Source organism: Bacillus rossius, chromosome 1, assembly GCF_032445375.1.
Source record: "Bacillus rossius redtenbacheri isolate Brsri chromosome 1, Brsri_v3, whole genome shotgun sequence".
Classification (NCBI taxonomy): domain Eukaryota; kingdom Metazoa; phylum Arthropoda; class Insecta; order Phasmatodea; family Bacillidae; genus Bacillus; species Bacillus rossius.
In genome coordinates, this window is record NC_086330.1 from 310,600,069 (window position 1) to 310,623,907 (window position 23,839).

The window sequence follows — 23,839 nt, forward strand, 5'->3', positions numbered from 1 at the left end:
ACCCAACTCAGGGATGGACGTGCAGTGCTTAAGATAAAACTAAAATAAGAACTAAAAATATATATATTTTTAATTTTTTTAATTTTTTTTAGATTTTTTATTATTATTTTAGTAATATATATTTTTGATGACTATTACTAAGTATCTAGGACTTATTGCTAATTTACAAATCTATAATATCTACTACTATACTACTAGTTAAATATAGAGGAACTGTCGGTGTATAAAGTTACAGGTGAATTAAGTCAAGACCTATTCGCATTCTGGCATTTGTTGCAAGCTTGTAATTCAAAATCCCATGTATTTCAGAAACACAACCGGCACTGGAGGTGAAGCCTGCCAGGTGGGCCATGCCCATCGTGCATAGGGAGTCAGCCCTAACACAACAGGCAGTGAACCCAGAGGTCGGTTAATACATACACCTGCGTGCTTCGGACCATTTTGAATTAGCTAATTATTCATTAATGTCTATAATTTAAGTTTCAACTCGCGGGAGACTGATTGGCCGATCGCTCAGCCAGCCACAGCACACTACGGAGGTCTGTGAGCCAAGATTGAATTTGGCATTTTATATTTTCCATGCAACTCTGGATCTTGTTCGCCCAGTGATGAAATATATGGGTTTCTGCTTATGGCACATTTATCATAGAATTTTTGCGCAGTTCGGAAATAATAATGTTTTAAAAGTTTGAGTTTGAGCTCTCTGTGCATAGCCCTTACGGGGCAATACACAGGTGCATCTGTCGCAATACGAATACTCTTATTCTGAATTATCTGTAGCTTGATTAAGTGAGATTTCGCTGCTGTTGCCCACACCGGCGCTGCATACGTGATTATTGGTTTTATTAGTGCGTTATAAATTATTATTCCGTTTTTAACAGAGCTACCTAAACGTCTGCTCATGACGGGGTAGAGGGCCATGAGCCTAGTGAAAGCTGTTTTTCTTTTCGCCTCTATGTGATCGCGCCATAGTAGTTTCCTATCCATGTGCACGCCTAAATATTTAACAACATTTTTGTGAGGAATTTGCTCATTGAAAAGTGTTAGTCGTGGTCTATCTTCGAGTGGCGGGAGATGTTTACGCGTAAAAACTATAGCTTCTGATTTAGTAGGGTTTACCTTAATTCGCCATTTTGTGCACCACTGTTCTATTGAATTTAACGCGGTTTGCAATCTGTCTGCTGCGAGTTCTAGAATACTAGATCTGCTAAACAATACCGTATCGTCCGCGTAGCAGCTAAACTGAACTGATCGGTGTGCGGGCTTAGGCATATCATGGATATAAATATTGAATAAAACCGGCCCTAAAATGCTGCCTTGTGGGACTCCTGCTTTAATTATTTTTAAATCGGACTGTGCTCCTTCTGTCGTGACTCTAAACGATCGATTTTCTAAATACGAGGCCAGTAATTTAATATAACAATCGGGGAAGCCAGTTTTATATAATTTATAAATTAAGCCTTCATGAAGTACTCTATCAAAGGCTTTTTCTATGTCCAATAACGCTGCGAGATTATAGCTATTCTGATTGAACGCAGTTATTATTTGTTCTGTCAAACGGACCAGTTGATGCGTTGTTGAATGCGCACTGCGAAAACCAAATTGTTCGTCCGGCAGTACGTTATTTTCTTTAATGTGAGCATTTAGTCGCTGCAGAATTATGCATTCGGCTACTTTTGACAATGTACTCAGCAGACTAATGGGCCTATAATTTTGGGGCAGTGTCTTATCTTTTCCGGATTTATGAAAAACTATCACATTCGCTTCTTTCCACTGCAATGGAAAATACTGTAGATTAAGTATTCCATTTATTAATTGAGCTAGGTATTCCAAAATTTCGTCGGGCAGTTTCTTAAGGACTACTGCCTGAATGCCATCGTTTCCCGGTGCCTTACGTGGTTTCATACGCCTGATAGCCTGTTTAACTTCCTGAGATTGAGTTAAGTAAGGTTTTGAAGTTAAAGTCTGATTAAGTTTAATTGTAAGGTCTCTGTATATTCCGGCATTAAATTGCGGGTCACAGGGTTCGATATTAGGTTGAAAGGCTAATTCAAGGGTATTCGCGAAGGCTTGTGCCTTGTCTGTCGGTGTAAAAGCGAACCCAGTGCGAGTTTGTAGCGGAGGTATTTTATCTATCTTATGAAGGAATCGCTTTGTCATACTCCAGGTGCTACCATCTTGCACCTGTAGCTGAGAGTCTTTCGTCTCCCATTGGCTGCTCCTCCATAGAGTTATTTCATCGGAAATTATTTTCTGTAATTCATTAATTCTCGCTTTAATGTCGCGCTGCCTACGTCGAGTATATTCGCGCCTTAATCTATTTTTCTGAGAAATTAAATCCCTAATATACACCGGCAGTACATCTTGCTTAAATCTAACCACCTTTTCTGGGATGCACGAGTTAATTGCAGTTTGAATTTTAACTGTAAGTTCAGTGACTGCTGATTCGATGTTATCTTTCGTTTCGAAGTTGGCAGCATCGGCTGCAGGCAAATTATCGACTAAATACGTCTGAAAGCCTCTCCAGTCAGCTTTCTTGTAGTCTTTAATTTTTCTCGGAGGACTGATGTCAGTGTCCACGTCATCGAATAGTAGATGTACTGGAAAGTGGTTAGACGACATTTCGTGAAAAACTCTGAGTTCGAATCCCGTTTGAACTCTCTTATTTAATGCAATATCTAAAATATCGGGGTTGTGCCTTAGTACTCCGCTATCATGAGTGGGCTCTGAGGGAGCATGTACTTGATAATTTTTGTTAGACTCGTGTCTTTGCAGCAGTAGGCCATTGGCTGTATTGCTCCGACAGTTCCAGTCTTTATGCTTGGCATTAATATCGCCGACTGCTAGAAATGTGGGAGCTGAGCCATATAAGATGTCCAGCTCGTTTTCAGTTAGTGACCTCCCCGGTGGTGCATACATCGAAATAAGCACTATTTGTTGTTTATTGACTTTAAAAGTAATTGCAACAGCTTCTAATTTATTAAATTCAGGTAAATGAAATTCACTATGTTGTATACTTCTGTGGATTAGTAGGGCAACCCCTCCACTTCTGGTATCGCGGTCGCGCTTATAAATAGTGTAATTTAAGATAGTTAGACGATCTGTTGGAATTAAGTGTGCTTCGTTTATCGCCGCGATTCTAATATTATGTTTAATTAAATGATCCGTAAATTCGATTATTTTATTTCTAATTCCTCGTGCATTCCAGTAAAGGATCAGTGGCGTCTCGTCAGGGCAAGCAAGGCAAGCAGTGCTTGCCCAGGCAGTTTGCAGACAATGTATTTTTTAAATAAATATTTTATTCAGAATAGTATTTTACTTTGGCTCGTGCAGTTAGGTGTATGTATTTTTTACATTATCTTCTTGGGACCCAATACTGTGTGCTGTGCGCTATAAGAAAAGAACTCGTCGACACACAAAACATGCTGTTTTAGAAGCGTTGCTAGGTTTAGAAGCGCTGGTAGGACCGCTTTCAGCAGGAAGGCTGCCGCAGTAGTTTCCTTTCGGAAGGGGGGTGGCATGGTACAAAGATTCGAGGAGGGGATTGGCTGTAAAAACACGTGGTAGAAGCTACGAAGGTAGTGCTTTCTTGCCGAACTCAAGCGAACATGGCCGAAGCAGACGGTGGAATTCTTCCGCCGACTGCTTCGGCTATGTCCGCTACAGTTCGCCACGGCAGGTGGCGAGGTGGCGTTTCAGTCGGCGGTCGTCTCTCGGGGCGCGCGCATCTCTCTCGCGGGCTGTTGGCTGGGAATTTCCTGCGCCCTATTGGGTAACCAAAGGCTGGCAGTGCGTCGGGGATTTGTGGGCTTACGGGAGGCGGCCTAGCAGCGCCAACTGCTACCGACCGCGTCCCGCGGGTGGCGGATACGGGATCCCAGCTCGAGAGTTGCAATCTCGCTGGAGTGACTGTGAATAACCACGTACCAGTTAACAGAGTTTCTGATCACGTATGAAGATAGTTTCTTTCGTGTTGGTACAAAAAATACCAACATTTAATTTTTACTATTCTAGTACATTTTTATGAGCTTCTTCTCTTTATTTTAAGTACTTACTTTGCCATGTGTTGTCTGTTTATATATTTTGTACCAGATATCGATGATACTACACTCCCACTTAGTATATAAATAATGTAGAGTAGGTATTTTATTATCAGAATAATGTATGCCAAACATTATTATTTTTCAAAAATAGTTTATAATTTAAAAAAATGTAAATTTTTCTACCTGTGGAATAGTCAATTTTTAGTTAAGAAAACTACTTAAATAGCACCCTTTTGTACCTTGAAATCCATATTTTCCCGGGGGAGGGCCCCCGGACCCCCCCCCCTCCCCTCCACCGTGTTTTGGGGTGAACGGAGTTGTTGCTTTCCCTCATGTAAACCTCACGCCTCGCCACTGTTACGAACGTAAGCAGGGCCGCGGCGCGCGCAGGTTCAGAGCTGGCTGGCGGCCCCGCACGGCCACTGACGTCACGATGCCGCCGCAACGTGAGACGTGCCGCGCGCGCCTGGTATATTACAAGGGTCGCCGCTTCCCCTCCCTCCAGGCCTCCACTCCCCGCGCGACGCTCTGTCTCGGCAGTGTTAACTTGACACCTGGAAGCTGTCGCGCGAGCTCCCGACGCCTTTCTCGATAAATCTGGCGTCGGGTTGGCGCGGAATGACGCGACTGGCCCTAGCCTCGCTCGCGACTTCTAGAAGTGGCGCCTGGGCCTATATAAGCCCAGGACGCCGGCCTCCGAGTTCAGTGAGGAGTTGGGATTTTTCCTTTGGCAAAGTTCCCGGGGTGATAGTGCCATAGGTGCGGCGGAGCGGCGAAGTCCCTGGACAAAGGTTCCAGGGCGGAGAGTTCAGTGTTGAGTGGAGTTTTCCGGGCGATAGTGCCGCGGGTGCGGCGAGAGTCTCAAGCAAAGTTCCGAGCGGGGCGTCGAGCGGAACCTCGGCTAAGGGAAGTGCGACGGCGGCGGAGTGCGTCGACGGAGTCCTGCGACGGAGGTCCACGACGGGTGCTGCGGCGAGAGTTGCGCCAGAGGGGCGGCCCAGCGAGGTGTGTGGTGTGTAAAAACCGAGTGACTAGGGAATAAACATTTCTTTAGGTGTAATTGATTATTAGGCATTTTAAGAAGAGTATTTGCTAGTGATGTAAATATTGGAATTCAATAAAACTGTTTAGTAATAAAATCTTTAATTGGGCTTTCTAAAACGAACCCAGTAGTTTCCCACGAGGATTTATTATTTTTATTTCATTTTAATTAATCGTAACAATAGACAAAAAAATCGATTTAACATTTTCTCGTATTCCATGCAGCAAAAATATTTTGAATGTTTTTAACTCAATGCATCCAGCATTGAATGCATTAAAGAATTTTATATTATGCTTACTAAGGTAACTATGCAATTATTTCTTAACTCCAAACACTATTTTTCATTACTTGCACTAACACGTGGTCGTATGATTTTTTTTTGACAAAGGTTTAAGGTAATATTAAGATGGTTATTAATTAATACCAACGAATTTGATACTAAGAAAGTTTTTTTTTTAATTTACACTCCTGTTGTGATGGTAATAGTTCGTTTAATAAAAAATGTTTATCCAACGGTTTTAGATAATATTTAGGAGTTTTACAATAAATTATGATTAATTTATTTGTATATATATTTAAAAAGTAATGACATTTTATTTTTCGACCCATGTTAGTTCCACCCCTTGCAGTAATGATAAGTGATACAAAATTTACTTTAGACGAAAGTTTTCAACAATACTTAAAAACCAAAATAAAAATAAACACTAATTAGGTAGTGTACATAGTATGGGAGTTTTATTTATTTTCTTATTTCAAACCCAGGATTTTTCAACCCTTTGCAGTAGTGGTTTGTTTTGTCCAATATTGTTTCAGACAAAAGTTTAAGGTATAAATGATAAGATTAACAAACAATTTGAACGGATTTGATAGTGTGTCTACGAAGGGACACTTTAATTATGATTTTTTTTTTGTCGTTCACCCCAGTTTATTTTACATCTTACAGTAATGGTTGGTCGTATAAAATATTACTTCAGACGAAAGTTGTAGATAATAATTTAAGGTTTTACAAAAAAAAACTGATTTAATAGTGTTAATGGTACGGAAATTATGAATTTTTTAAAATTCTACCGCTTTATTTTTTCAACATCTATAACAATGGTTCAAAAATTGTTTCCGACAAGAGTTTTAGATAAAAATTATAATATTAACTCACAATTCGCACGAATTCTATATTGTGACTACGAAGGGGGTTATGAGTTTTTCTCATCCAACCCTTGTTTATTCTACCCCTTGCAATAATTGTTAGACGAATCAAAAAGTTATTCAGACAAAAGATTTTGGTATTACTACAGGTTATAATACTTTCAAACGGATATAGTATTTTCCATATTATGGGAGTTACAGAGATTTATCTGTTTTTCAAAAATCTTTCCCATTTCTACCCCTTTGGACGGATACTGCCCATTAATGAAGTCGGCCGAGATTTTTCACGATTGGATTTTATGTATCAGTTGGAAATGATTTGTGAAAAAGTGTGGCAGTTATCATGTTCACAGAATTGTGGATATATATATATATATATATATATATATATATATATATATTAATACACTTTTGAGTTGAAGATGTATTTGGGGTCTATGGACCTTGGAACAAAAAAATTTATAAAAATTTTCCGGACGTCACACCATGGTAACGACTACCACAAAAGGTACTATTTCTTTAAAATCCACCTAAAAACTCTTTTTTTTTTATAAAGTACCAAAAATATAACCTCACGGGAGTAAATGAGGTTTTAGTAAATTTAGTAAATTAGCGTTACTACTGAAGTTAATATATTGGTAGTGATTAAATAACATTATAAACCTTATTTCTCAAATTCATAGGTAAAAAAAAATTCAATAATAAACTGGTAACAATAATGAGAATTGTATCAAGAAGAAACAAATTACGGAATCAATCAAATCATTCTGTAATATAAAACGCACTAAAATTTGTAAACATAATATTTCACTCACGTACTCAAGTTCTGCCGTCTACTGGTAGTCCTGCGGACCTGCAGGACTCAGGCAAGGCTGGCAGAGTCTGGGAAGACGCTGTCACGTGGTGAATGACCCAGGAGTTCCCCCGGCTCGCCTCTCTGCTTCCAGAGAATTTTGGGTGAGTGGACAATGATGGCTAGTCGCAAGCGCGCAACAATGCGTCGCCATTGTGCCACGAAAATTAAATCTTTCATGGCTGAAATCCCCATCGGGGGGGGGGGGGGGGTAGGGGGGGGGGGGCTTACCGCGCGGTGGGGTGCCTTTGACTGCAGACTCAAGGTAATTAAATCAGCCGGCGCGGTGAATACAGGTAGCGGAAGAGGAGGGCGATCGATGCGTCCCCTTCCCCCTCGATCCTACAGTTGCCGCGCCAAGTTGTGAAGAACAGTGAAGAACAGTGAAGAACAGTTTTGTCACCTCCTGCCACCAGCCTGCCGCAGAGGAGCTGCCACGTGTAGTGAACCATCACACGGCACAAGTTACGCCGCGCCTCGGAAACAAACGTACTGCTAAAATCATGTTATGTTTTCTGTACCTTTTAAGTTTATCTTTGTAACATAAAGAAGACTTATCTCAATAAAATTTAATTTTTCTACAAAAACTGGAAATTTTCCTTCGGCTTAACTTGAATAAAATTTATTTTTTTCTTTTTATTTGTGTCATATGGAGACCGCAGTAGTATTTTTACATATTTTTAGAATTCAGATGCGTAGTGTATTAAAGCAGTAATTTTAATAAATATATTTTTTTTAAATTTAAGAGCAATATATAATAGCATAAAAGCAGAGTGCATTGGATCGTTAATTTAAGAAGGTTAATTTTCCCTTCTATCAATGTTTTTTTATTTGATTTTTTTAATTTTCTTACCTTTTTATTTTACATAGCCATTAAATCATCATCATTCCGTACTAATTTAAGTGATTCTATATAATTTTGGAATGTTAAAGATTCAAGACGCACGTCTATCTTGTGCTTCAGTTCAATAACTTTTCTAATTAAATTGATCTTACTTAAACCAGAATATATCGTCGTAAATCAGGAGATTTTAATATTCAGCTAATATGGTGGTTTATAATTGACTTAATTTACACAAATTCACCTTAAAGCCTAGGACTCAAAACTCTTCAGTATATAATGCAATGTAAGTATTGGATTTACGGAGATAAATAAAACAGCCATTCCTGCATCAAAGCCTCATTCTGTTTCAGTCAGTAACATAAAATAAAAGATGACTATATTTTATTTGAGTTTATTTGAATCTCTTTTATTTAGAATAAAATGTTAAATTTTTCCAAGATTACTTATCAGTAGTATGTAAATGGGCATACTAGATCAGGCCTCAGGCGGTGGATTGAAGATTGTCGGTCCGCCATCTTGGATTCTGACGTCACGACGGCCATCTTGGATGGTTGTGACCTTGACCTTTGAACTTGACCTTGAATTTGATCCTCAAAATCCGCCAAAATTGGGCAAAATTTGCCCAAAATTCCTCAAAAATCGACAAAATTTCCATTTCTGTGGAAAAAAGTTCCGCCAAAAAATTTCAAAAAATTCCACAAATTAAAAATTTCTCTTTTCGAGGGAAAAATTTCCCGTTTCGAGGGAAAAATTCCCGTTTTTAGTCCTTAAAAATCCCAGCGACTGAAAATTCCTAAAACTGGCTTAAGCATCCTTAACTCAAGCCTCAGTTAAGCCATTTCTAGGAATAAGGATACCATGACCGCCATATTGAATTATGACGTCATCGTTGCAATTTCCGTTACGGCCGCCATCTTTAAATTTATTATCCGATTTTAATGAAAAAAAATTTAAAATTCATAAAACAAATTAAATAATAAAATTTTTAATAAAATATTTAGAAAACAAACATTTACGACACGGAGCTCGGAGTCCTCGGTTCGAACCCGACGAGTGCAAAAAAAATAAAAATGGCGACCGATCCTTCCCCCGAGGTGGCTGCAGGCATACTGACTCCCACCACTTTTTATCATCATCTAGTATGACGTCATGGCCGCCATCTTGTCTTCGATGCTGGAGACCACCATCTTGTTTTCGGCCGCTAGAGTACGCTGACGCCATGTTAGTTTAACTCTTACCCGCTAGAGTGCAGTAATCATTTATTATTGCTGTGACACCCGCCATCTTGTCATTTGGCCGCCATCTTGAAAATCCGTAATTATTTAGCTAGAAATTCGGGAAAAGTTCCAAAATTCATTAAATAAATCACTCATTAATTTACATATTGATTCGATCGATTCCCGTCCTCGGTTCGATACCCGATAGTTGCAATAATGTTTAATTTTATGAAAAAAAAAATAATTTAAATAAACCATGTTCAACATTCTTAAAGAGACTTTAAATCCTCTACTACCACCATCCTATCAGACATCAAGACCACCATATTGGAAATGTGTAATTTTAATGCTAGAGATCCGGGAAAAAGTTCAGAAATCATTAAATAAATTTCCGATCAATATACTGATTAATTAGATCGACTAAGATCCTTGGTACGATCTAGGATGATGCAAAAAAAATTAAATATATCATCAATTTAACATAATAGTAACAGGTTCGAGGAATTAAACACCGCAAGTTCTTTTACAAACATAATATTTATTACATAATTTCTATTCTACTACAGGATCACTTACGAAAGCCAACAATCTTATAATCATTTAGTTCCGCAGCGGTGTGAAATGACTAATTCTTAGCTCCAATCGGTTTATACTAGACAGAGTCCAGCCAGAACCTTTACAGACATAGTCCACCTCTTCTTGACAGAGTTTCTGGATACCGTTTTTAACAGTTTGCTTCACATCGTTAGAACTGTAAATTACTGCAGCAGATGTCTTGAATGCACACTTCTTCACTTCGTCATCGAACGGATATGGCTTTCCATATATACAGTCCAACCACAAGTTATATTTCAAAGGTCCGTTTGTTGCTACATCATCAGTAAGCTGATTGATTATCTTCTGTCTGATATCGTCAAGAAAATTACAAATGTCCTTCGACTCACCGAACGTATTTAGATAATAGTAGTCTTTCAACAGTCTTTCAAAAGGCAGCACCGACAACGAAAAGGCAGCACCGACAACGAAAAGGCAGCACATTTGGAAGCACCGACAACGAAAAGGCAGCACCGACAACGAAAAGGCAGCACATTTGGAAGCACCGACAACGAAAAAGGCAGCAGCGACAACGAAAAGGCAGCACATTTGGAAGCACCGACAACGAAAAGGCAGCACCGACAACGAAAAGGCAGCACATTTGGAAGCACCGACAACGAAAAGGCAGCACCGACAACGAAAAGGCAGCACATTTGGAAGTACCGACAAAGAAAAGGCAGCACCGCCAACGAAAAGGAAGCACATTTGGAAGCACCGACAAAGAAAAGGCAGCACCGCCAACGAAAAGGAAGCACATTTGGAAGCACCGACAACGAAAATGCAGCACCGCCAAAGAAAAGTCAGCACATTTGGAAGCACCGACAACGAAAAGGAAGCACCATCAACGAAAAGGCCGCACCGCCAACGAAAAGGAAGCACATTGGGAAGCACCGGCAAAGAAAAGGCAGCACCGCCCACGAAAAGGAAGCACATTTGGAAGCACCGACAAAGAAAAGGCAGCACCGACAACGAAAAGGCAGCACATTTGGAAGCACCGACAACGAAAAGGCAGCACCGACAACGAAAAGGCAGCACATTTGGAAGCACCGACAACGAAAAGGCAGCACCGACAACGAAAAGGCAGCACATTTGGAAGCACCGACAAAGAAAAGGCAGCACCGCCAACGAAAAGGAAGCACATTTGGAAGCACCGACAAAGAAAAGGCAGCACCGCCAACGAAAAGGAAGCACATTTGGAAGCACCGACAACGAAAAGGCAGCACCGCCAAAGAAAAGACAGCACATTTGGAAGCACCGACAACGAAAAGGAAGCACCATCAACGAAAAGGCCGCACCGCCAACGAAAAGGAAGCACATTTGGAAGCACCGGCAAAGAAAAGGCAGCACCGCCCACGAAAAGGAAGCACATTTGGAAGCACCGACAAAGAAAAGGCAGCACCGCCAACGAAAAGGAAGCACATTTGGAAGCACCGACAAAGAAAAGGCAGCACCGCCAACGAAAAGGAAGCACATTTGGAAGCACCGACAACGAAAAGGCAGCACCATCGACGAAAAGGAAGCACATTAATTTGTCATTGACTGCAATATTCATTGGTTCCAATATTCATTGGCTCCAATATTCATTGGCTCCAATATTCAATGGCTCCAATATTCATTGACTCCAATATTCATTGGCTCCATCAGTCATTGACACCTACAGTCTTTTGGTCCCAAAAGTCTTTTGGCTCCAAATATATTAGGCTAGAATTCTTCGAGTCTAAGAGACTATGAGACCACATGGTTACAGAACTACGTGACTACGAATCTTCAAGTTTACGAGACTGCGAGGCTACAGAGCTACGAAGCCTCTAGTACACAGGTTTACGTGACTGCGAGGATACAGGACTACCAGTCTGCATGAGTACTTGACTACGAAGCTACTCGTCTACAAGGCTACAATTACAGCATCTGTTTTCGTCAGAATTTTCTCTTTTGCTCCAACTGCACCACCAGCATTATGTTATAAGATTACAAGGCCGCCTGCTTACGTAGCTTCAAGTCTACGAGGATACTTGGATACGTAGCTTCAATTCTACGAGGTCCTAAGACTTCATGACTACGCGACTTCGAGCCATGAGGTTACGAGATTACGTGACTACGAATCTTCATGTTTACGAGACTGCGAGGCTACAGAGCTACGAAGCCTCTAGAAAACGAGTTTACGTGACTGCGTGGATACAGGAATACAAGTCTGCATGAGTTCTTGACTACGAAGCTACTCGTCTGCAAGGCTCCAATTGACACATCTGTCTTCGATGGAATTTTCTCTTTTGCTACATCTACACCATCAGCATTATGTTATAAGATTACAAAGCTACTTGCTTACGTAGCTTCAAGTCTACGAGGCTCCAATATATCATGACTACGAGACTACGAACCATGAGGTTACGAGACTATGCGATTGCAAGTCTTCAAGGTTACGTCATCGCGAGGCTATAGGACTACGAAGCTTCCAGAACGCATGGTTACGAGAATGCATGACTAATTGGCCGCATGGCTACGAAACTTTATGTCTCTGACTGACTACAATAGCACTATTCAGTGGTGAGAGTTAATTTATTTCATGCCAAGGTACTTGCTGCAAGCAGTTCCGCTTTTCAACATCAGATGACGTCATGTTTTGCTTGCAGGTAAAATAATATTTATTTATTTTATGCGGGATGCGGGTTGTTCACTATCGGTCGCATAAGAAGAATGGCATCGATAGTCTTCAAGGAGAAGGAAGTTCGTCCTTCCTGCTAGTGCTTCTCAGATTTCTCACAGTCCGCCATCTTGGATTGCGACGTCACGGCTGCTATCTGGGATGGGTGTGACTTTGACCTTTGACCGAAACCGCAGGAATGATCGCAAGCACACGGATTTATTATCATAATATTGATAAGAATAATCAGGAGCACACGGAGAAAACCATCATAATATTGGCAAGAATAATCAGGAGCACACGGAGAAAAACGACACATGTTTTCTTTGATATCATAAAATTACAGGAAAAAAATATTTAAAAATAAAAATAAATTAATAAAAAAATTTAAAATAAAAACAAAAAATACATAAAATTCTGGCTTGTACTAGAACTCTATCTTTGCTCAACAATGATAAGTTTACAAGCTAGCAGAATCAGTTTATGTATTTTTTGTTTTTATTTTAAATTTTTTTATTAATTTATTTTTATTTTTAAATATTTTTTTCCTGTAATTTTATGATATCAAAGAAAACATGTGTCGTTTTTCTCCGTGTGCTCCTGATTATTCTTGCCAATATTATGATGGTTTTCTCCGTGTGCTCCTGATTATTCTTATCAATATTATGATAATTAATCCGTGTGCTTGCGATCATTCCTGCGGTTTCGGTCAAAGGTCAAAGTCACACCCATCCAAGATAGCAGCCGTGACGTCGCAATCCAAGATGGCGGACTGTGAGAAATCTGAGAAGCACTAGCAGGAAGGACGAACTTCCTTCTCCTTGAAGACTATCGATGCCATTCTTCTTATGCGACCGATAGTGAACAACCCGCATCCCGCATAAAATAAATAAATATTATTTTACCTGCAAGCAAAACATGACGTCATCTGATGTTGAAAAGCGGAACTGCTTGCAGCAAGTACCTTTGCATGAAATAAATTAACTCTCACCACTGAATAGTGCTATTGTAGTCAGTCAGAGACATAAAGTTTCGTAGCCATGCGGCCAATTAGTCATGCATTCTCGTAACCATGCGTTCTGGAAGCTTCGTAGTCCTATAGCCTCGCGATGACGTAACCTTGAAGACTTGCAATCGCATAGTCTCGTAACCTCATGGTTCGTAGTCTCGTAGTCATGATATATTGGAGCCTCGTAGACTTGAAGCTACGTAAGCAAGTAGCTTTGTAATCTTATAACATAATGCTGATGGTGTAGATGTAGCAAAAGAGAAAATTCCATCGAAGACAGATGTGTCAATTGGAGCCTTGCAGACGAGTAGCTTCGTAGTCAAGAACTCATGCAGACTTGTATTCCTGTATCCACGCAGTCACGTAAACTCGTTTTCTAGAGGCTTCGTAGCTCTGTAGCCTCGCAGTCTCGTAAACATGAAGATTCGTAGTCACGTAATCTCGTAACCTCATGGCTCGAAGTCGCGTAGTCATGAAGTCTTAGGACCTCGTAGAATTGAAGCTACGTATCCAAGTATCCTCGTAGACTTGAAGCTACGTAAGCAGGCGGCCTTGTAATCTTATAACATAATGCTGGTGGTGCAGTTGGAGCAAAAGAGAAAATTCTGACGAAAACAGATGCTGTAATTGTAGCCTTGTAGACGAGTAGCTTCGTAGTCAAGTACTCATGCAGACTGGTAGTCCTGTATCCTCGCAGTCACGTAAACCTGTGTACTAGAGGCTTCGTAGCTCTGTAGCCTCGCAGTCTCGTAAACTTGAAGATTCGTAGTCACGTAGTTCTGTAACCATGTGGTCTCATAGTCTCTTAGACTCGAAGAATTCTAGCCTAATATATTTGGAGCCAAAAGACTTTTGGGACCAAAAGACTGTAGGTGTCAATGACTGATGGAGCCAATGAATATTGGAGTCAATGAATATTGGAGCCATTGAATATTGGAGCCAATGAATATTGGAGCCAATGAATATTGGAACCAATGAATATTGCAGTCAATGACAAATTAATGTGCTTCCTTTTCGTCGATGGTGCTGCCTTTTCGTTGTCGGTGCTTCCAAATGTGCTTCCTTTTCGTTGGCGGTGCTGCCTTTTCTTTGTCGGTGCTTCCAAATGTGCTTCCTTTTCGTGGGCGGTGCTGCCTTTTCTTTGCCGGTGCTTCCAAATGTGCTTCCTTTTCGTTGGCGGTGCGGCCTTTTCGTTGATGGTGCTTCCTTTTCGTTGTCGGTGCTTCCAAATGTTTTCTTTTCTTTGGCGGTGCTGCCTTTTCGTTGTCGGTGCTTCCAAATGTGCTTCCTTTTCGTTTGCGGTGCTGCCTTGTCTTTGTCGGTGCTTCCAAATGTGCTTCCTTTTCGTTGGCGGTGCTGCCTTTTCTTTGTCGGTGCTTCCAAATGTGCTGCCTTTTCGTTGTCGGTGCTGCCTTTTCGTTGTCGGTGCTTCCAAATGTGCTGCCTTTTCGTTGTCGGTGCTGCCTTTTCGTTGTCGGTGCTTCCAAATGTGCTGCCTTTTCGTTGTCGGTGCTGCCTTTTCTTTGTCGGTGCTTCCAAATGTGCTTCCTTTTCGTGGGCGGTGCTGCCTTTTCTTTGCCGGTGCTTCCAAATGTGCTTCCTTTTCGTTGGCGGTGCGGCCTTTTCGTTGATGGTGCTTCCTTTTCGTTGTCGGTGCTTCCAAATGTGCTGTCTTTTCTTTGGCGGTGCTGCATTTTCGTTGTCGGTGCTTCCAAATGTGCTTCCTTTTCGTTGGCGGTGCTGCCTTTTCTTTGTCGGTGCTTCCAAATGTGCTTCCTTTTCGTTGGCGGTGCTGCCTTTTCTTTGTCGGTGCTTCCAAATGTGCTGCCTTTTCGTTGTCGGTGCTGCCTTTTCGTTGTCGGTGCTGCCTTTTCGTTGTCGGTGCTGCCTTTTCGTTGTCGGTGCTGCCTTTTGAAAGACTGTTGAAAGACTACTATTATCTAAATACGTTCGGTGAGTCGAAGGACATTTGTAATTTTCTTGACGATATCAGACAGAAGATAATCAATCAGCTTACTGATGATGTAGCAACAAACGGACCTTTGAAATATAACTTGTGGTTGGACTGTATATATGGAAAGCCATATCCGTTCGATGACGAAGTGAAGAAGTGTGCATTCATGACATCTACTGCAGTAATTTACAGTTCTAACGATGTGAAGCAAACTGTTAAAAACGGTATCCAGAAACTCTGTCAAGAAGAGGTGGACTATGTCTGTAAAGGTTCTGGCTGGACTCTGTCTAGTATAAACCGATTGGAGTTAAGAATTAGTCATTTCACACCGCTGCGGAACTAAATGATTATAAGATTGTTGGCTTTCGTAAGTGATCCTGTAGTAGAATAGAAATTATGTAATAAATATTATGTTTGTAAAAGAACTTGCGGTGTTTAATTCCTCGAACCTGTTACTATTATGTTAAATTGATGATATATTTAATTTTTTTTGCATCATCCTAGATCGTACCAAGGATCTTAGTCGATCTAATTAATCAGTATATTGATCGGAAATTTATTTAATGATTTCTGAACTTTTTCCCGGATCTCTAGCATTAAAATTACACATTTCCAATATGGTGGTCTTGATGTCTGATAGGATGGTGGTAGTAGAGGTTTTAAAGTCTCTTTAAGAATGTTGAACATGGTTTATTTAAATTATTTTTTTTTCATAAAATTAAACATTATTGCAACTATCGGGTATCGAACCGAGGACGGGAATCGATCGAATCAATATGTAAATTAATGAGTGATTTATTTAATGAATTTTGGAACTTTTCCCGAATTTCTAGCTAAATAATTACGGATTTTCAAGATGGCGGCCAAATGACAAGATGGCGGGTGTCACAGCAATAATAAATGATTACTGCACTCTAGCGGGTAAGAGTTAAACTAACATGGCGTCAGCGTACTCTAGCGGCCGAAAACAAGATGATGGTCTCCAGCATCGAAGACAAGATGGCGGCCATGACGTCATACTAGATGATGATAAAAAGTGGTGGGAGTCAGTATGCCTGCAGCCACCTCGGGGGAAGGATCGGTCGCCATTTTTATTTTTTTTGCACTCGTCGGGTTCGAACTTAGGACTCCGAGCTCCGTGTCGTAAATGTTTGTTTTTTAAATATTTTATTAAAAATTTTATTATTTAATTTGTTTTATGAATTTTAAATTTTTTTTCATTAAAATCGGATAATAAATTTAAAGATGGCGGCCGTAACGGAAATTGCAACGATGACATCATAATTCAATATGACGGTCATGGTATCCTTATTCCTAGAAATGGCTTAACTGAGGCTTGAGTTAAGGATGCTTAAGCCAGTTTTAGGAATTTTCAGTCGCTGGGATTTTTAAGGACTAAAAACGGGAATTTTTCCCTCGAAACGGGAAATTTTTCCCTCGAAAAGAGAAATTTTTAATTTGTGGAATTTTTTGAAATTTTTTGGCGGAACTTTTTTCCACAGAAATGGAAATTTTGTCGATTTTTGAGGAATTTTGGGCAAATTTTGCCCAATTTTGGCGGATTTTGAGGATCAAATTCAAGGTCAAGTTTAAAGGTCAAGGTCACAACCATCCAAGATGGCCGTCGTGACGTCAGAATCCAAGATGGCGGACCGACAATCTTCAATCCACCGCCTGAGGCCTGATCTAGTATGCCCATTTACATACTACTCTTATCTTCTAATATTTTCTTCCAATGGAAGTATTACTAGGAATTATTCGGGACACCAGCCACCATTGAAATAACATACAAATACATAGGCCTATTAATTACTCTACTATATGGATTGTCTCTGTAGTCTCGCCTGTAGTAGTGGACTTTGTTTCTACATTTTACAAGTTAGAGTAGGCCTACCTAAATCATCCTGGAAATATTTGATCCAAGTATTTCGTCCATAAAAGAATGTCCCAATTTCAATGGTATATTATAACAGTTTAACTTAGACTATTTACAACAAATCATACACCAAATGGGATTTGAACAAACCAATTTTTTTTACAAATGTTCAATATGTGCAACTATAGTTATACGGCACATATCCAAACTAAAGTCTAATTCTTCACACATTTTGGTTAATAAGTCCGGAGTAATGGGAGTAATAGCCTCTTCAATTCTGTGTCTCAACTCTCGCTACTGAAGTTCAAGACTTTCTTTCCGAACAGATTGCTAAGGACTACGCAGGTAAGATGATATGCCACGGTCAACATCTTATACAGACACTTTTGGTCATCAGTGGCGAGGCGTGAGGTTTACATGACGGAAAGCAACAACTCCGTTCACCCCAAAACACGGTGGAGGGGAGGGGGGGGGGGTCCGGGGGCCCTCCCCCGGGAAAATATGGATTTCAAGGTACAAAAGGGTGCTATTTAAGTAGTTTTCTTAACTAAAAATTGACTATTCCACAGGTAGAAAAATTTACATTTTTTTAAATTATAAACTATTTTTGAAAAATAATAATGTTTGGCATACATTATTCTGATAATAAAATACCTACTCTACATTATTTATATACTAAGTGGGAGTGTAGTATCATCGATATCTGGTACAAAATATATAAACAGACAACACATGGCAAAGTAAGTACTTAAAATAAAGAGAAGAAGCTCATAAAAATGTACTAGAATAGTAAAAATTAAATGTTGGTATTTTTTGTACCAACACGAAAGAAACTATCTTCATACGTGATCAGAAACTCTGTTAACTGGTACGTGGTTATTCACAGTCACTCCAGCGAGATTGCAACTCTCGAGCTGGGATCCCGTATCCGCCACCCGCGGGACGCGGTCGGTAGCAGTTGGCGCTGCTAGGCCGCCTCCCGTAAGCCCACAAATCCCCGACGCACTGCCAGCCTTTGGTTACCCAATAGGGCGCAGGAAATTCCCAGCCAACAGCCCGCGAGAGAGATGCGCGCGCCCCGAGAGACGACCGCCGACTGAAACGCCACCTCGCCACCTGCCGTGGCGAACTGTAGCGGACATAGCCGAAGCAGTCGGCGGAAGAATTCCACCGTCTGCTTCGGCCATGTTCGCTTGAGTTCGGCAAGAAAGCACTACCTTCGTAGCTTCTACCACGTGTTTTTACAGCCAATCCCCTCCTCGAATCTTTGTACCATGCCACCCCCCTTCCGAAAGGAAACTACTGCGGCAGCCTTCCTGCTGAAAGCGGTCCTACCAGCGCTTCTAAACCTAGCAACGCTTCTAAAACAGTATGTTTTGTGTGTCGACGAGTTCTTTTCTTATAGCGCACAGCACACAGTATTGGGTCCCAAGAAGATAATGTAAAAAATACATACACCTAACTGCACGAGCCAAAGTAAAATACTATTCTGAATAAAATATTTATTTAAAAAATACATTGTCTGCAAACTGCCTGGGCAAGCACTGCTTGCCTTGCTTGCCCTGACGAGACGCCACTGTTGGTCATCCCGTGAGTTTTCCCTTTACAAACACATTCGGTCGTTTCGAACTGTGTCTACCATCGGCGGATGTTTTTGCACATGGGAGATCACAATTAAACTTCAAACGAAACGCAAGTTGAACTTAAATTACAGATTTACTCTTAGAAAATTGCCTTACGCTCAGGAGTCGCCATTTTGCGTAGGTGGCGCTGCAAGCGAGAAAACAAAAAGCAGTGCTCGCGCTGTTTGAGTTACTCTGTAATTGTGACTTTGAACCAACAGTCTATAACGCTTACAGTTGATACTGCTAAAATTTATAACTGGGATATTAGTTATGGACATGCGGTATTTTATTTGGTATGTTATTATAAATGGTATTGTATAGTATAATCTTATTAACGCCAGAAATCTCATTTAATAAGTTTTATACCTTAAGCAATAGCTTCATTCAGCATTGTTATCATGCAATATTTCATCACTTTCAACATTTCATCACAACCGGCTAAGTTTTTTTTTTTTCCGGTGACCAATAAACATGTAAGGATGCAGCAGGTGCCTTCTATTGATGTGAATACGCAAATATAGTACTTTCCAGGTGGTAGGATCTTGTCACTGATTTCCATTCCGAATTAAATTGTTGGCTAGTTCAAAACATTCCAGTCTTCTTTCCTAATGGTTTATATTTTTAATTGTTCTCCTTGATTGCGGAAACGCACTCATAAAACAAAAGACAGACCGGCTTCACGTTTCAGGTATTTTGTAATACAAATTCATAGGCGTACTTAACAGTCCACCCTGAGCTTACCCGTCGGTTTGTTTTTATAAAAACGTTTCAATGTTTTTACCACTATAAGTAGGCCTATAACATTCCATTAAAAAAAAAAAAGTAGTTACCTCAACTTTAAATTAGTAGGCTTGTAATGAGTAAAGGAACATAGAATAGTGGAGACGATGCGCACAGTGTGAGACTGTAAGCCGAGCGGAGGGACTGTGTCCTCAGCGCTCAGCGCTCAGCGCTCAGCGACCTCGTGGGCCGGTCGCAGCGGCAAGGGGGGGGGGAGAGAGAGAGGAGAGGCCAGCTCGAGCTCAGACAACACTAGGCTCGAAGATAAACACGACCATCACGCCACGTTTGGCACACACGTTGACGCGCTGTGCGTTCCAAATTTTTTTTACCGAGGAAATGCGACTTTTTGAAAGAGGAGCGTAACACAGTACTGGGCTCAGGGGCCAGTCTTAAAGGGTTTAGCGGGTCGCATGTGGCCGGCGGGCCGCGTGATCTGTTTGGAAATTTCTAAGTTGCTGCGTCCATTTTTATGGTTTTGTTTTCTTATCTGCTTTCTTCCCCACACTCTGTATTTTAAAAAATAATCTTGAAAACTTCTGAGTCTCCTTAAAAAATAAATTTGACATTGAATTATGAGAAGTATTTGTAATGGTATGAATTTATAAGGAATTATTAATGTGAATAAAATTTACTTTTATTAAGTTGTTGTGTTATCCAAAAATAAAAATAAAATTTTTTTAGAGAAAATGTGTAAAGTTTCAAACAAATAATGCGCATGGTATTATGGGAAGGATTAGTAGTAAGCGTTATCGAGGAGCGCAGATCACTAAAGCTGCTGCTACTACGTCTCAAAAAAACAAACATTTATCGTAAGAGAACAAACTGTGTTAACTAACAAGTGTGATCTAACATATTTTTACGACATGAAAGAAATATAATTTCAGTAATTTTTATTTAACATACGTACAAAGAAATTAATAAACTAACAGATCATTGAAAGACACACATAGTGGCGTGTTAGAGAAGTTTATATTCAATGTAAATATATAAAGTAAATGAAATTTACTAAGTAATCTATATTATTTGTAGAATATACATGCAAAATTAATTTTTTTATCAAGCTGATAGTTTCATTTTTACAGTTTTAATGCTCAAAATTTGGAATGCCACGTTGCTCTAAGTACAAACTTTAAATATTCATTGGTGGTTGACTGTGTCAAGGTCTAATATTTGGAAGCATCAAGCACTGTAATTATTTCAGGTACTCTTTTCCTCTTCAAATTATTCGCTACATGAGTTAAGGGCTCTTTCGGCCGTGAGACTGTTGAAATAGTCTCGTTAAAACGGCGAGGCTTCGTTCAAGTCTGTAGAATCAACTCGCGACAGCTAATTAGACAATCGTCAAGGGATTACCACGGGGTAGTCCCGCGTGTAAGTTGGCAGTACTTAAATTTACCTGAGAATCCAACGGGAACCAGTCACAGTCGAGAATGTCTCGCCAGGCGGGAAATTAATCAAAATTTTCTTCTGTGTGTATAGTGCGTTCTGGTTTTACTTATGTTGTCACATATTTGTAGTAAAGCCTGTAGGCCCATATTGTCAGAGCGTGTGTTCAGATCCTTCCTTTTTCTTCCGACATTCCACATTCCTCTTGACATCCTGATCCCTTTAATTGCACCCATTTCTCCCCCGTCAAAATTATATATATGTATAAATGTTTGCATTTCTCTTAATGTAAAATATTTTACTTTTGAATTCATTAACTTATTATTTTAAACGTTCATAATGCAAACCATAATCATATAATAGGTGTTAATATAATTTTTATTCAAGAAACTAATAAAAAATTATATGGAAATAGTAATATTGTTTTACTTTATGTTCTTTTTAATTTTCAGACTTCTAAAACTATGCTTTGGAAATAAAATGTTTGGCGAGTTATTCGGAATAAACGCTATTTAAATTCTTGTTTTTGTATGCTTATATGTGTGTGTATGATGGTACAATCATATATTTACCATTTTCCTAGTTAATCCGATCTCAATGAAATTCCATAAAGTTTGTATGATTTAAATTTTTAACTGCTACTAACATTTAATTTTGTTTTGCCCTGATTTTAATATTTTACAGTAACCATAAATATATGTTTTGAATCATAATGTTTGAGAAAAAATATTTTTTCAAACAATAATAGCTACTCTATAAGTAAATGTTTATTATTTAGCGATTTGAATGTAACACGATAGTAAATTATTAAATAATGATATTTGAAAAGTAATGTTTGTCAAAGAATGTGTCTCATGCGTCATAATTTAATCAGTGATAGCTTCAAGAGTTTATATTAGAAGAGCCCGTGGGAGATCGACATTCACCCATCTGATAACCAGATGAGACCTATTTTTTATCAAATATTTTTGATTTATAAACACGCCTATGATAGCTTGCCTATCGAAAAGTGTTCATGGCTATTTTTAATTAAATTAATTTTAATCAATTTTTTTTTCACCACCTTCACTCTTATGATAACCAAATAAATTTAGTTTCAACAGATAGATTTTAACATAGAGAATATGCCTTGGTAGGCTTGCCCACTGATTTTTGTTCAAAGCTATCTGGCAAGCACATATTAACAGGTAAGTCATTTAGATAACTTCACCGATATGATAACCAATAAAAAATGGTATCAGAAGAAAGATAATTTAATTACAGTATAGGCTTGCCTGCAAAAAAAAAACCGTTCATAGAATATTATTGCCATGCTTCGAAGCTTTGAAATCGGAGCGATTAAATATGTGCGAGAAAGAAAGTAGATTGTCCGAGGTCCATGTGACGGAACATGACGCAACGTAGCAGCTGCGTGCGACCAGCCAAAAAAAAATTATCTATATGATATAAATAAATTCTCATATTAATCAAATTTACATTCATATTAAGTTTATTAATTCATGAACACAAATTTCCCAAAACTCAAATTTACAGACAAAATAATTTTTTTTACAGTTTTAAAACAATCAACATAATAATTAAAAAGAAAACAATATTTACAATTATAAAATATTTGAAAATCGACGTACTTTTTTTTATTTATTTAAAAAATTTTACAAAAAAAATCCAGAAAGGTTGCTAATCTGAAATATTGATTCAAACATGATTTTTTTTTTTACCAAATTTTCAAATTCTTCATTATATTTATTACTTAGAACAGTAACTTTATTGTAACACGTGGAGTGATAACCAACAAAATTCAGCGATTCTTTAGTTAGCTGGATATTTCCATAATTAAGTTTTTTACGGAAAGCCAATTTTAAGAAACATATCTCATATGAATCATCATTAAAATCAATAAAAGATTTTTTTTAATTATACAAAAAAACTTTTTATTCATCTTTCTCAATTAAAAAAAGCACTGAGGACGTGTTGTTACAAAATATTTTTCTACAATAAACAAGACTGTTTCTGTGAGTCCCGTGTATGGGAGAATGCGCACTGGGTCACATCCAAATTGACTTACCTGTTCATACCTGCTTGTTAGATAGCTATGAACAAAAATCAGTAGGCAAGCCTACCAAGGTATATTCTCTATGTTAAAAAAATATCTGTTGAGATTAAATTTCTTTGGGATTATAAGAGTGAAGGTGATGAAAAAAATTGATTAAAATTAATTTAATTAAAAATAGCAATGAACACTTTTCGATAGGCAAGCTATCATAGGCGTGTTTATAAATCAAAAATATTTCATAAAAATAGGTCTCATCTGGTTATCAGATGGGTGAAGGTCGATCTCCCACGGGCTCTTAGACTATATATATAATTTTAAAAAAATGCCAACAATATTCAAACTACGATGGACTCTTAATTTTTTTAGTATTTAGAAACGATTAAACTAAAGGCCTAGTTTTTAAACACTTTAATTTTACCCTAATAATATGCATACAAAAATAATAAAAGATAATACAAATTTTGGAATTTTTAAAAAGTGTTAGGTTTTTATAACAAGGGAATAAAGACAAAATGTCAAACCATTTTTTTAAATAGATGTACTATCGAACCCATTATAAGTTATTGTAAAACACTTGAACTTTATCTAAAACAGTTTGCTCAAACATTTTTTGTTGAAACGAACTATTACCGTTAAAACAGGGGTTGAAATTAAACATAAATAAAACTTTCTTAGTACAAAATTCTTCAGAATTTATTTATAACCATCTTAATGTTACCTTAAACCTTTTTCCAAAAAAAAATTATATGACCACGTATTATTGCAAAGGATGAAAA